General features: G+C 48.9%; 1 long non-coding RNA gene across 1 annotated transcript in view; it reads right to left on the bottom strand.

The window, feature by feature from the left end:
* Nucleotides 1-83: 83 nt before the first annotated feature.
* Nucleotides 84-11,323, bottom strand: part of LOC116074682 — a 34,779-nt gene continuing 23,539 nt past the window's right edge. Inside the window, exons 2-3 of the long non-coding RNA XR_004112250.1 lie at nt 3,319-3,442; nt 84-528 (exon numbers count right to left, since the gene is read on the bottom strand). This is a non-coding gene — a long non-coding RNA (uncharacterized LOC116074682). The remainder of the gene's footprint in view (nt 529-3,318; nt 3,443-11,323) is intronic.

The following is an 11,323-nucleotide window of genomic DNA, read 5'->3' as shown; positions in this document are numbered from 1 at the left end:
TTTTTTTTTTTTTATGGAGTAAGGTGTTAGTTACTCCATTCTAGAGTCACAGATGAAAGCCAATGCAGAGCTATAAGTTTGGGTTTTTTGACAGTCTACTACATTATCAAAATAAGGTTTGGAAGACGGGGTGTGTGCAGACACACACACTCATGACACACACACACATTCATACATTATCTCATCACAAAGAAATAACAAATATTTAAGGTAATAAGTGTTACCCCATAAATAATTTCCCTGATTTGATCAGTCCACAATGCGTATACAGAAGTACCCTAATGTGCTTCATTAAGCTGCCGCATTATGATGTGTCAATCAAGACGAAGCCGGAAGTTCCTCAGCTTGGTGTGTCTCAGCCGCAGAACTTCCGGGCACACATTCTCATGAGGACCAATCCAGGCTCAAGGGAAGACATTGGTGTCTCAGCTTGGTGTGTCTCAGCCGCAGAACTTCTGGGCATACATTCTCATCAGGACCAATCCAGGCTCAAGGGAAGACATTGGTGTCTCCGATGTCTGTGAGCATCTGTGACCACAAAGGAGGAGAGGAGTCTCTGGGGTCACTGAAGCTTCTGAGGCCAATGAAGCATGTCCTCGGCTCTAGGTAGAGCCCTGCACAGCCGTAAATCAACAGCGTCTGGATTCTTTGCTGAGGCGTGGGATTTTTAGTTTAAAAGTATGTGGGTATCATATGCATTTGGAGATCAGAGTATACAATTTGTGGGAACTGGTTCCCTCCTTCTGTTACAGGTTCTGGGGACTGAACCGGGGTCATTAAGCTTGGCTGGCAGCAAACACCATTATCCACTTGGCCACCTCAGCAGCCTTGACCAGGCTCTGACCTGGTCAGATGTGATGTGATGTGTGTGCTCTGACTCCCGTGTTCCTTCCAATCATAATTCAGGCCTGGACTTGGATGAGTAGAAGCGTGTGCTATTGTAGGTGTTACTACAGTGACATCAGGGCTGAGCCTCAAATCCAGCTGGCATGGCTAGTTAAGATAGAAATTATGCAGCTGGGCCTACTGACACATGCTTTGAATCCCAGCACTCAGGAAGCAGAGGCAGGAGAATCTGTGAGTTCGAGGCCAGTACGGTCTACAAAACAAGTTCTAGGACAATCAAGGCTACATGGAGAAACCCTGACTTTCGGGGAAGGGATGGAACATAGAAAGTATGCTAATTTTCAGAGGAGGAACTAGCTCTTGTGAACTGGATTGATCACACAGCCCAGAGATAGGACACAGATAAACACTCTGGGAAGAATTTTGCAAATCAGTGATCCAGCAGAAAGCCTGCAGCAGAACAAGGTAGACTATAAGCAGACCTATAAAATAAGAAAGAAAGGAAAAATATTTTCCTCTTCTAGTTCAAATCTTTATTTCTTTCCTTCCTTCCTTTTCTTTTTTCTGCCTGCCTGCCTGTCTGTCTGCTTTTTTTTTTTCTTAGACAGGGTCTCACTATGTAACTCTGGATGTCTGGGATCCCACTGTGTAGACCAGCCTGGTCTCCCTGAGAGACAGGATAAAGAGTGTGCGCCCCTCCCAGCTCAGATCATTAATCAACCCCACTGCTTAGCAGCTTCATCAGTTCTCACACTAACCCCCAGCTAGGACGCAGGCCTCCACTCTTACCTCCGACTGGTCGTTCTACTACCACCCTCTCTTCTCACAGGAAGTGTGTGTGTGTGTGTGTGTGTGTGTGTGTGTGTGTGTGTGTGTGTGTGCGCGTATGAGTCTGTCTGTCTCCGTATATGTGTGTGCATGTGTATGTGAGTGTGTGTGTCTGTATGTGGTTGAGTGTGTGTCTGTGTGCATGTGAATGTGGTTCTGTGTGTCTGTGTGTGTGCATGTGTGTATGCATGTATGTTTATGTCTGTATGTGATTGTATGTGTGTTGTGTCTGTGTGTATGTGTCTGTGTGCCTGTGCATGTGGTATCTGTATGCATGTGTCTGTCTTTGCTGTGTGTCTCTGTATGTGTCTATGTGTCTGTGTGCTTTTGTCTGTGCATGTCTGAGTCTGTGTGTCTGTGTGTGTATGTATATGTATGTACATGTATGTAGAAGTCAGAGACAGCCTCAGGCATAAAAATTCATCAGCAGCCATCCACCTATTTTGAGTCAAGAGCTCTCACTGGTATAGAACTCATGGTATAGCCTGGCTGACCATGAGCCCCAGGGATTTTCATGTGTCTGCATTAATAAGTATGTGGATACTGCTAAGCTTATAAGTATGCTTTTTAAAATGTGAATTCTGGGAAACACACGAAGGCCCTGATGCTTCCTGGGAAAGCAAGTTAGCAGTCAGGCTATCACCCAGCCCTCCTCTATCCAATTCTAATGAGAATGTACACTGCGGGGCTGGAGAGATAGCTGGGTGGTTTAGAGCACATGCTGCTCTTGCAGGAGGCCTGAGTTTGAATGCTAGCACCCCCATCAGGTGCCTGCAACTCCAGCTCCGTAGTATCCAATGCCCTCTTCTGGGTCTGTGGGAACCAGCACTCATGTACATGCCACATCACACACTCGCATACACACACACACATGTGCCCAAATACACGTGCATCCATGCACATACACACGCACCCCCATCAGGCGCCTGCAACTCCAGTGCCATAGTGTCCAATGCCCTCTTCTGGGTCTGTGGGCACCAGCACTCATGTACACACACCATTACACACACGCATACACACACACTCACATGCACAAACACACATGCATGCATGCACACAGACACCACACACATGCACGCACGCACACTCACACAGGCACACATGCATGAATATATGCATACACACACACACACACACCACACACACACATACACACGCATGAGCACAAACATGCACATACACACCACCTACCACACACTACAATACACGTTCACACCTGCACACGCACAAACACATACACACACGCACACATGCTATGACTTCTAAAACTTTTTTAAAAATTCGACTGTCACACTATAATACAAGATAGCATAAAGGCCGCCTGAGAGAGAATACTAATGAGCAGCAGTTGGCATCTTCTGCTGTGGCCTACATCAGGCTCCCTAGAGGCAGCGCCTGGGTCTAATATGCTCGGGTTTTTCCTGAAGGCTCTTAGCAGTGTAGCTGAAAGGATCTGAGCTTAGGAATGCTTGGAGACTTTCAGAGAGACTGCTCCCAGGAGTGGGAGGAGCCAGGGCGGGAGTTGGAATGACAGGACAGGGAGTGCGCTACTTCAGGCTGCTGAGGGCTGGCAGCCACAGGATCATGGCTGACCTCTGCCCAAAGCCATGCCTCTCCTCCCTCCAAATCCCTAGGAAGCCTTACCTCAGCCCTCCTTGGCTCTGCCTGTCTTGGTGTCTCTTCCCTTCGCTTTGTCCCCAAGGCACTCCTTTCTGAGACGGGGCAGCTCCTGACACCCTCCTTCCAGAGCCACACACAGATATAACCACTGGGGAAAGAAAGCACAAAAAATAAAACAAGCTAATTAAGAGCTATGGCTCCTTGCTGCCAGCCACAGTGGTTGGGGCTTCTCTCTCAAATACCTGCTTCCCCATCTCTGGCCTCAGATTCCTGAATGTGTCCAAATTAAGCTTATCCCAGAAAAGTGAGTCGTACAGAAAAAACACTTACACCCTTAAACTGACAACGTGATTTAACTTTGCAAAGAGCACTTAAAGTCTAAGTATTCTGAGTGCTTCAAAATGTCTTCAAATATCTACTTAAGGAAAAAGAATTTTGAAGAGCTGCAGAATTTGTCAATTGCTTTCCCACCCATAGGTTGACCTTCAAATCTTAAGTCTGGTCCACAGGATGATACAGTCCATGAAGAGCCCTCTGAAACTGAGAAAGAAGCTGTGTGCCCTTAAGTTGAACCACCGTGACCTCCACACTCATCTCTGCTAACCTTAAAGGGACAAGAAGCCCCAGGACATGAAGAGATAGGTCAGTTAGGAAAGCATTGGCGTGGTAAGTCTCTTTTCTCTTACCAGAACACAGGTAAAAGCGGAGCCCAAGGGCTAAAAGAGTCGACTTAGCTGTTACAAATGCAAACTACTCTTCCAAAGGACCTGAATCTGGTTCCCAGCACCCACACTGTGGGGCTCAAAACCTCCCAAAACACCAGCTCAAGGTGGGTCTGACACTTCTGGTCTCTCTCAGTATTTGCACATATATGCACACACACACACACACACACACACACACACACACACACACACAATGTACATAAGGAAGGCAGAGACAGAACCATCTCTGAAGCTCACTGGCCAGCCAGCCTAGCCGAATTGGTGAACTCCAGGCCAGTAAAGATCCTATCTCAAAAAGCAAAGTAGATGTCTCCTGGGACAAAACACCTAAGAGTGTCCTCTGTCTTCTGTAGGCCTGCACACAGAGACAAAAGCGCATACGTGTGCATACATGGATTGGAGGAGGGGCAAGATTATGCAGAAGCATCTCTGCAGAATCAAGTTCCTAGAAGAGAGCTGTCTGGGCAGCTTCAGGGTCCAGCTTTCTCCACTCTAGAACAGGATTCGAACTCTAAAGACCTCTTAGCAAGTCCTCATGCGACTTCTCAGGGAATCACCCTCTGGAAATGGTGTCAGAGGCTACTGAGTCACAGAAGTGAAGGAAGACTCCCACAGGGGTCCCCTGGGGTGCTCTTGAATCCAGAGGTGTGCCCAATTCAAGAGAGAGAGAGTAAAGCACTGGTCTTCATTTTAGAATAGGTCCTGGGGACTGGTTAGAATGACACTGTCAGCAATCTGGGTTAAAGATTCCCGTCAGCCACCTAGTAGGAGTCTTAATCCATTCAGGCCGCCACAACAGAAAGCTTTCAGTTGGCAATTTATAAATAATTTATTGCTTGAGATTCTATAGGAAGGCCAAGGTGAAGGTTGACAAGAGAGTCGGAGCCTGGAGAGCTCGTTCCTGCTTCAAAGACAATGTGGTGCATCCTTGCTTCTGGAAGCTCACACAAGTGAGGCATCACACAGGGGCAGAAGGGCGCCCTGGATTCGTTGGGAGCACCCAGTTCAGCCCCAGAGCTCTGTGCTCAGGCTCTAGTCATCCCCTATAAGTCAATCACTTGGAGGATTAGGATCTCACCCAGAGTTGGTAGGGATGACAGGATGCTGTCTGATTTTAGACCTCAGCATCTGATGATGAGAAGTTCCGTGAGCTTAAGGACAGACATTTGTATCACAGGAACCCACTGCAGTGTTGTCAAAAAACACAGCCCAGGAGTCTGGGGAGACGGTTTAGATGCAAGGCTAAAATTCAATCCACATGTGAGCCCAGCATGGTGGCACTAGCCTTGAACCCCAGCACTCAGGCAGAGGCAGGAGGATCTCTCTGAGTTTGAGACCAGCCTGGTCTACTTAGTAAGTTCCAGGACAGCCAGGGCTACATAGTGAGACGTTGTCTCAAAACAAACAAACAAAACCAGAGGAATGTTGTACAGCGTCAATGCAGCACTTCTGTGGAAAGGTGGGAGGCGGAGGCAGGAGAAGCATCTGGAAGCTCACAGGTCAGCTAACCTGTAGTATCCAGCACAATGGCAGGAACAACAGAGACCCTGCCTCAGCAAGGTACAAGGTAGAGCACAACTCTAGAAAATGGTCCTCTGACCTCCACAGACTTACCATGGCATGGGCATACCTGTACACACACACACACACACACACAGAGAGAGAGAGAGAGAGAGAGAGAGAGAGAGAGAGAGAGAGAGAGAGAGAGAGAGAGCGAGAGAGCAAGGTGGTCCTCTGACCTCCACAGACTTACCATGGCATGGGCATGCCTGTACACACACAGAGAGAGAGAGAGAGAGAGAGCGAGAGAGCGAGAGAGCGAGAGAGCGAGAGAGCAAGGTGGTCCTCTGACCTCCACAGACTTACCATGGCATGGGCATGCCTGTACACACACAGAGAGAGAGAGAGAGAGAGAGCAAGAGAGCAAGGTGGTCCTCTGACCTCCACAGACTTACCATGGCATGGGCATACCTGTACACACACACACACACACAGAGAGAGAGAGAGAGAGAGACATAGACAGAGAGAGACAGAGACAGGCACAGAGACACACAGAGAGACAGAGAGAGAATAAATAATGAATGGATGGATGGATGTGTGAATGAATGAATGCTCTTTTAAAGAGACAGTATTGTATACAGGCACAAAATCCTAGGTTATCTTAATCTTGTATTCATTTTTTTCCACTTTTTTGAGATACTATGTAGCCCTAGCTGGCCTGGAACTTGCTTTGTAGACCAAGCTAGGCTCAAACTCACAGACTGCCTCTATCTCCCGCGTACTGGGAGTACAGGTGAGCATCAGCATACACCCAGTCTAGTGTTCAAACCCTGACTTTCCCACTTGTCAGCTTTGTCCTTAGGTAGGTTACCTGCCTTCTCTCAGCCTTAGAATCGTGTCTGTAAGACGGTGTGAAGAAAACTCTTGGGTCCCACTCCATGTTTCCACAGGGGGATCCAAATTTGCTTGGCAAATGTCACGGCAAAGGTAGTTCCATGATTCCAGAATAGGGACTTCCTTGGACCCGTCTCTAAGCCCACGCTTCCCCCTCAGCATGTGATCACCTGCATCGCTGTGATGGGTTACCAGTTTCCTCCGGCTGACACGCACTTCAAGAAATTCATACCAGTGTAAGCCCCAACCAACTACCTTTTTGAAGAAACACCATTTTGTGCAAGACCAACGTTTAAACTCCAGTTCCAGGAAGAAAACCACAAAGTCCACTAGAATAAACATCCCAATAGCAGGGGTCAAGGTACATAAAGATAACCCAAGACGTCCTGCAGGGAATAGATAACTTAGCCATCCCCTTTGTCAGGTGGTTTTGCTCCCATGTTCGGTTCCTGCAGATTACTCCAGAAATACAGTTTTTAAAATATTAACTTGCTGACCCATATGCAAATTCCCCAAGCTTGCTGTAACCACAATAAAAACCCTGCACCCCTAGGCTCCGGGCTCTCACTCTGACCCACTGTGACTGGGACAGTGATAATAATAAAGATGTGATTGCATCAGAATTGACTCCTCAGTGGTCTTTGGGGTTCCTGTGATTTGGGCATGATCCCGGGAACATAACTCAGTTTGTAGATCGATTTTCTAGAACATGTGATGGGCTGGGTTCCATCTCCAGGAGCTGCATACAACCAGGTGCGCTGCTGCATACCTGCATTGCCCTGGGAGATGGAGAATGGAGCTGTGAAGGCAACAGAAGCCTAAGGACGAAGGACGTCCTCGACTTTTTGAGTCCCATCTCAAAGTAAAAAGTAAAAGAAATCCCTGTGGGGCTCCTGCCAGCCTCTCCTAATCCTGCCCAAGACCCCGCTTTGTCTCAGCCTATTCTGTCTTTGCTCCATTCATTCCCAGTGAGAGTGAGGGATGCTGGCCAGGACCCCAAACACCTACACAGTTCTCTAGAAGGGAGAGGCGTGTCCCACAAGGCTGGGCAGTAATGAGATGGAAGATTTGGACTAATCCTGACCCAAATGAGGGCCTAATTCCTGCTGTAACCATCTGTCAGCTGCCAGTTAACAGGTCCTGCAGCCCGAGCTTGGGGGCTGGGGAGGGGGCCTCTGCTCCGCAGAAGCTGTTGGACCTGTACCTCGGGTGTTGTTTTTCTCCCTCTTCCTTGTTTTTTCTGTTTTTGGAATGTGAATATAAACTTTATAGAGGGGCCTGGTCTCTGTTCACACCGGGTGCTAATAACCCACAGCTGAAAGCAGAGGTACGGAGGAAAAGGGGGAGCTGTGGACCCAGCAGGCTGCAGTTCCAGAAATGGGGGCACTGAGGAAGGGGGACCAGGAGGATATTTAATATTGAATTTGCTTCTCTCTCTCTCTCTCTTTTTTTTAATGTGGAAAGTTTTAGACACAAACCAGCCCCTGTGTTTAAGTCATTAAAACATCTTTAAGCATTTCTGGTTTGAGTTTGTTCTGCAGCCGTTCTGGTTCCTGGAACATATTTTATTTTTCTTTTAAGTCGGTAAAAGCAGCAGAAGGGGAGGGGTGGGCGGCAGGGAGATGCGTTTCCAGCAGACTTCCTTGCTGCTTGTCCCTGGGCTGGGAAGGGTGCAGAGGAGAGGGCGGGGCTCTCAGTTCCCAGAACCCCCACTCTGGCCTTCTAGGACTGGTGCACTTGCTGATGTCCGGTACTGTCTGCTTTGGAGATGCCCGGGGCGGGGGGTGGGGAGGGCGTGGAATAGGGAACTTAGTTCTCCTGCATTGAGGGTGCACAGGGCAGGGGCTGGCAGGCCTGTGCAGGGTCCCACCCCCTCTGTGTCCACACTCACTGCACAGCCATGACAGCATAGTCTCAAACACTTACTATACCTTACACCCAGGCCGAGTGTCTGCATAGGCACTGGCAGTGACTCATTCGACCAACAGGGACCCAGCAAATACAGAGAAGAGGTTAGGGGCCAAGGGGGTTCCTGCCATGCCTCTGCCTGGAGCACTTGGTGCCTGCACTGCTGATCCTGTCAAGACCAAGCCCCTAACCACACAGCAGCAACATCTGGAGTCTTGAAGGAAGAAGCTTGGAATCCGGGTTCCCAGTCATGAGGTCTCTGACTCAGTGCTAACAAGAGGCACAGCCAGAAATGGCTCCTGGGAATCCCTGAAGAGGTGGGGCTTTCAGAGGAAACACCCAGGCCTGGAGCATGGCTGAGACTTAAACAGGCCGAGTCTAGAAAGTAGGACAGTTGTCTTCACACTCCTTGTAGCCAGAGGATGGGCATCCCCAAGAAGCAGTGGGTATCCAGAAAAATGCGAGTTCAGGGTGACGCCAGGAGGACATCATCCACCCAGTCCCAGCTGTAGTCACAGCTTCTCTGCAGAACCCTGTGCCTACTCAGTCTGTTTGTACAGTGGGGCAGGCCACACATACGGGGGAGGAGAAGGAACATGCGGTTTCCCAATTATTTATCACAATATTAGAAAATAGAATGGAAGGCTGGTGAGATGGCTCAGCAGTTAAGGGCTCTTCCAGAGGTCATGAGTTCAAATCCAGGAACCACATGGTGGTTCACAACCATCCATAATAAGAAACAAATAAAGAACTTATGGGCCAGATCGAGCCAGGCCAGAGCAAGAGGGAGAAAGGGAAGGCGGGGTTGAGGGAGAGAAAATTGCTTACAAATTATTTAAAAAAAAAAGAAAAGAAAAGAAAGTAGGATGGAGATACGACTAAGAGATGATGTCAGGTTGACAAGCTGGAGGCAGTGGGGGGACTCTCAGTTCCTGTGCACTGGGTGGAAAAGGACAGAGTCCTTTAAGAAAGTATGGTCTGCTGGCCAAATGCTTCTATTTCTATTGTTTGGTGGGTGGAACTCTGTTAGTTTAAGTCCATCCTACTCTACATAGTGAGTCCCCATCTCAAAAATTAATTAATTATATGAATTAAAAAGAAAGTACCCAGCCCTTGGGAGGCAGAGACAGGCGGATTTCTGAGTTCAAGGCCAGCCTGGTCTACAGAGTGAGTTCCAGGACAGCCAGGGCTATACAGAGAAACCCTGTCTCGAAAAACCAAAAAGAAAAAAAAGAGAAAAAAAAGAAAACACTGTCTGAGAAAGCTTCTTTCAAAGTGACTGCCCCCTTTCCCTGGCCGCGATGGGGACAGCAGGGCCACCCTGACTGTGGCTCCCATTCCAGTCCTCCACAGCTAGTAGGCTGGCTGGGACAAGGCTCAGAGAAGGAGCAGAGGCAAGGAGAAGATATGAAAGTCAGCTGCTGCAAAACTTGGGGCAAGAGAACAAACTGGCCTTGCAGGACCTAATAGCTAACAGTGGAAGAACTAGCCTTTAATCCCAGCACTTGGGAGGCAGAGGCAGGCTGATCCCTGAGTTCAAGGCCAGCCTGGTCTGTGAGCAAGTTCCAGGACAGCCAGGACTACACAGAGAAGCCCTGCCTAGAAAAAGGAAGAATGGAAGGAAGGAAGGAAGGGAGGAAGGAAGGAAGGGAGGGAGGGGGAGGGAGGGAGGGAGGGGGGAGGGAGGGAGAAAGGAAGGAAGGAAGGAAGGAAGGAAGGAAGGAAGGAAGGAAGGAAGGAAGGAAGGAAGGAAGGAAGGAAACTAACTAAACAGGACAGGTAAACAAGGTTCCATTCATCCCTGACCTACTGGGTCCCTTGACAACTGTGTAGACACACACTGTGCAGGATCTGCATCTCCAGGAGCTTTCTCTGGCCAGGATTATTGCCCTGTGGCCAGCAAGCCAACACACTCTTAAAAGATACATTGTTAATCATGTCTCCCTTGGGGGGCTGTGGGGAGTGACCGATGACAGGCATTCTACTGCAGGCAGATAGAATGTACTTGACCGGTACAGTGCAAAGAGGTTGCCTGCACCAGGTGGGAGAACCTAGATAGAGGTCGTGCGCGCGCACACACACACACACACACACCCTGGAAAAGTGCAGCCTTACCCTCTGCGTGCTCTGCCCTGCAGAGCTGGGCAGGAACCAGAAGATGCAAATAGCTCTGTCTACCGGACACAGTTCTATCCTGCAAACCAGCTAGGCTACGGCAATAATTTGGCTCTAGAAATTGGTGCCACAAGAAGAGCTGAGAGCTAGCAAAGCCAGTGGCCCTGCGGGTCAGCCTGTCAGTCAGTCCCTTAAGATATGCAGAGCCAAGGTACCAGCACGGCCACTGTAGTCTCTCAGTATTGTTAATTGGTGTCAACCATTTGAATGCTGTAATTGCTACTGTCTTGGGAAGTGGCATCCAGGCCTGGTGGATGGATCCTGTAGCTCTTCCTTGGGGGCCTTCTCAGAAGGACTCCCTGCTCCTCCATTCCATTCCCTGTGAAAAGGGGATGGATCTGACAACCCAGAAGGCCCTTCCCCCATCAACTGAACCTCATCTTAGGAAAGATGGCAGGCTCAGGCTTGCAGGCTTTACTCATGTCCTGCGTATCTCCCCCATAATTAGACTCACGGTCACAATTACCTTCTCGGGCGTTATCACAACCGATCTTCACCGCAGCCAGTGAAGTCCGTATTATTAAATCCTCCTTTTACAGATAATAATTAAAAAAGATGAGTTTGGGGGTGGGGTGCAATTCTACCTAGTATCCGGTGAGAGAAAGCCAGATAGGGAAGCTATCACTTGGTTCCCTTGAGCCTGCAGCAGGTAGGAGTTGGTCATCTATGCACCAGCCACCACCCTGAAGGTGGGTCATTGGGGGACACATGCTATAGGTCATAAAGCTTGATCAAGTCATAAAGCTTTAGAGAGAGAGTGGTCACTCTGGGCATCTAGAGCAGGGGTGGCAGAGTCTTTGCTGCAGGGTGGGCCTGTGACTAGGGAG

Source organism: Mastomys coucha, unplaced genomic scaffold (assembly GCF_008632895.1).
Source record: "Mastomys coucha isolate ucsf_1 unplaced genomic scaffold, UCSF_Mcou_1 pScaffold3, whole genome shotgun sequence".
NCBI classification, from domain to species: Eukaryota; Metazoa; Chordata; class Mammalia; order Rodentia; family Muridae; genus Mastomys; species Mastomys coucha.
The sequence above is the reverse complement of the archived record's forward strand: the minus strand, read 5'-3'. Positions and strand labels throughout refer to the sequence as shown.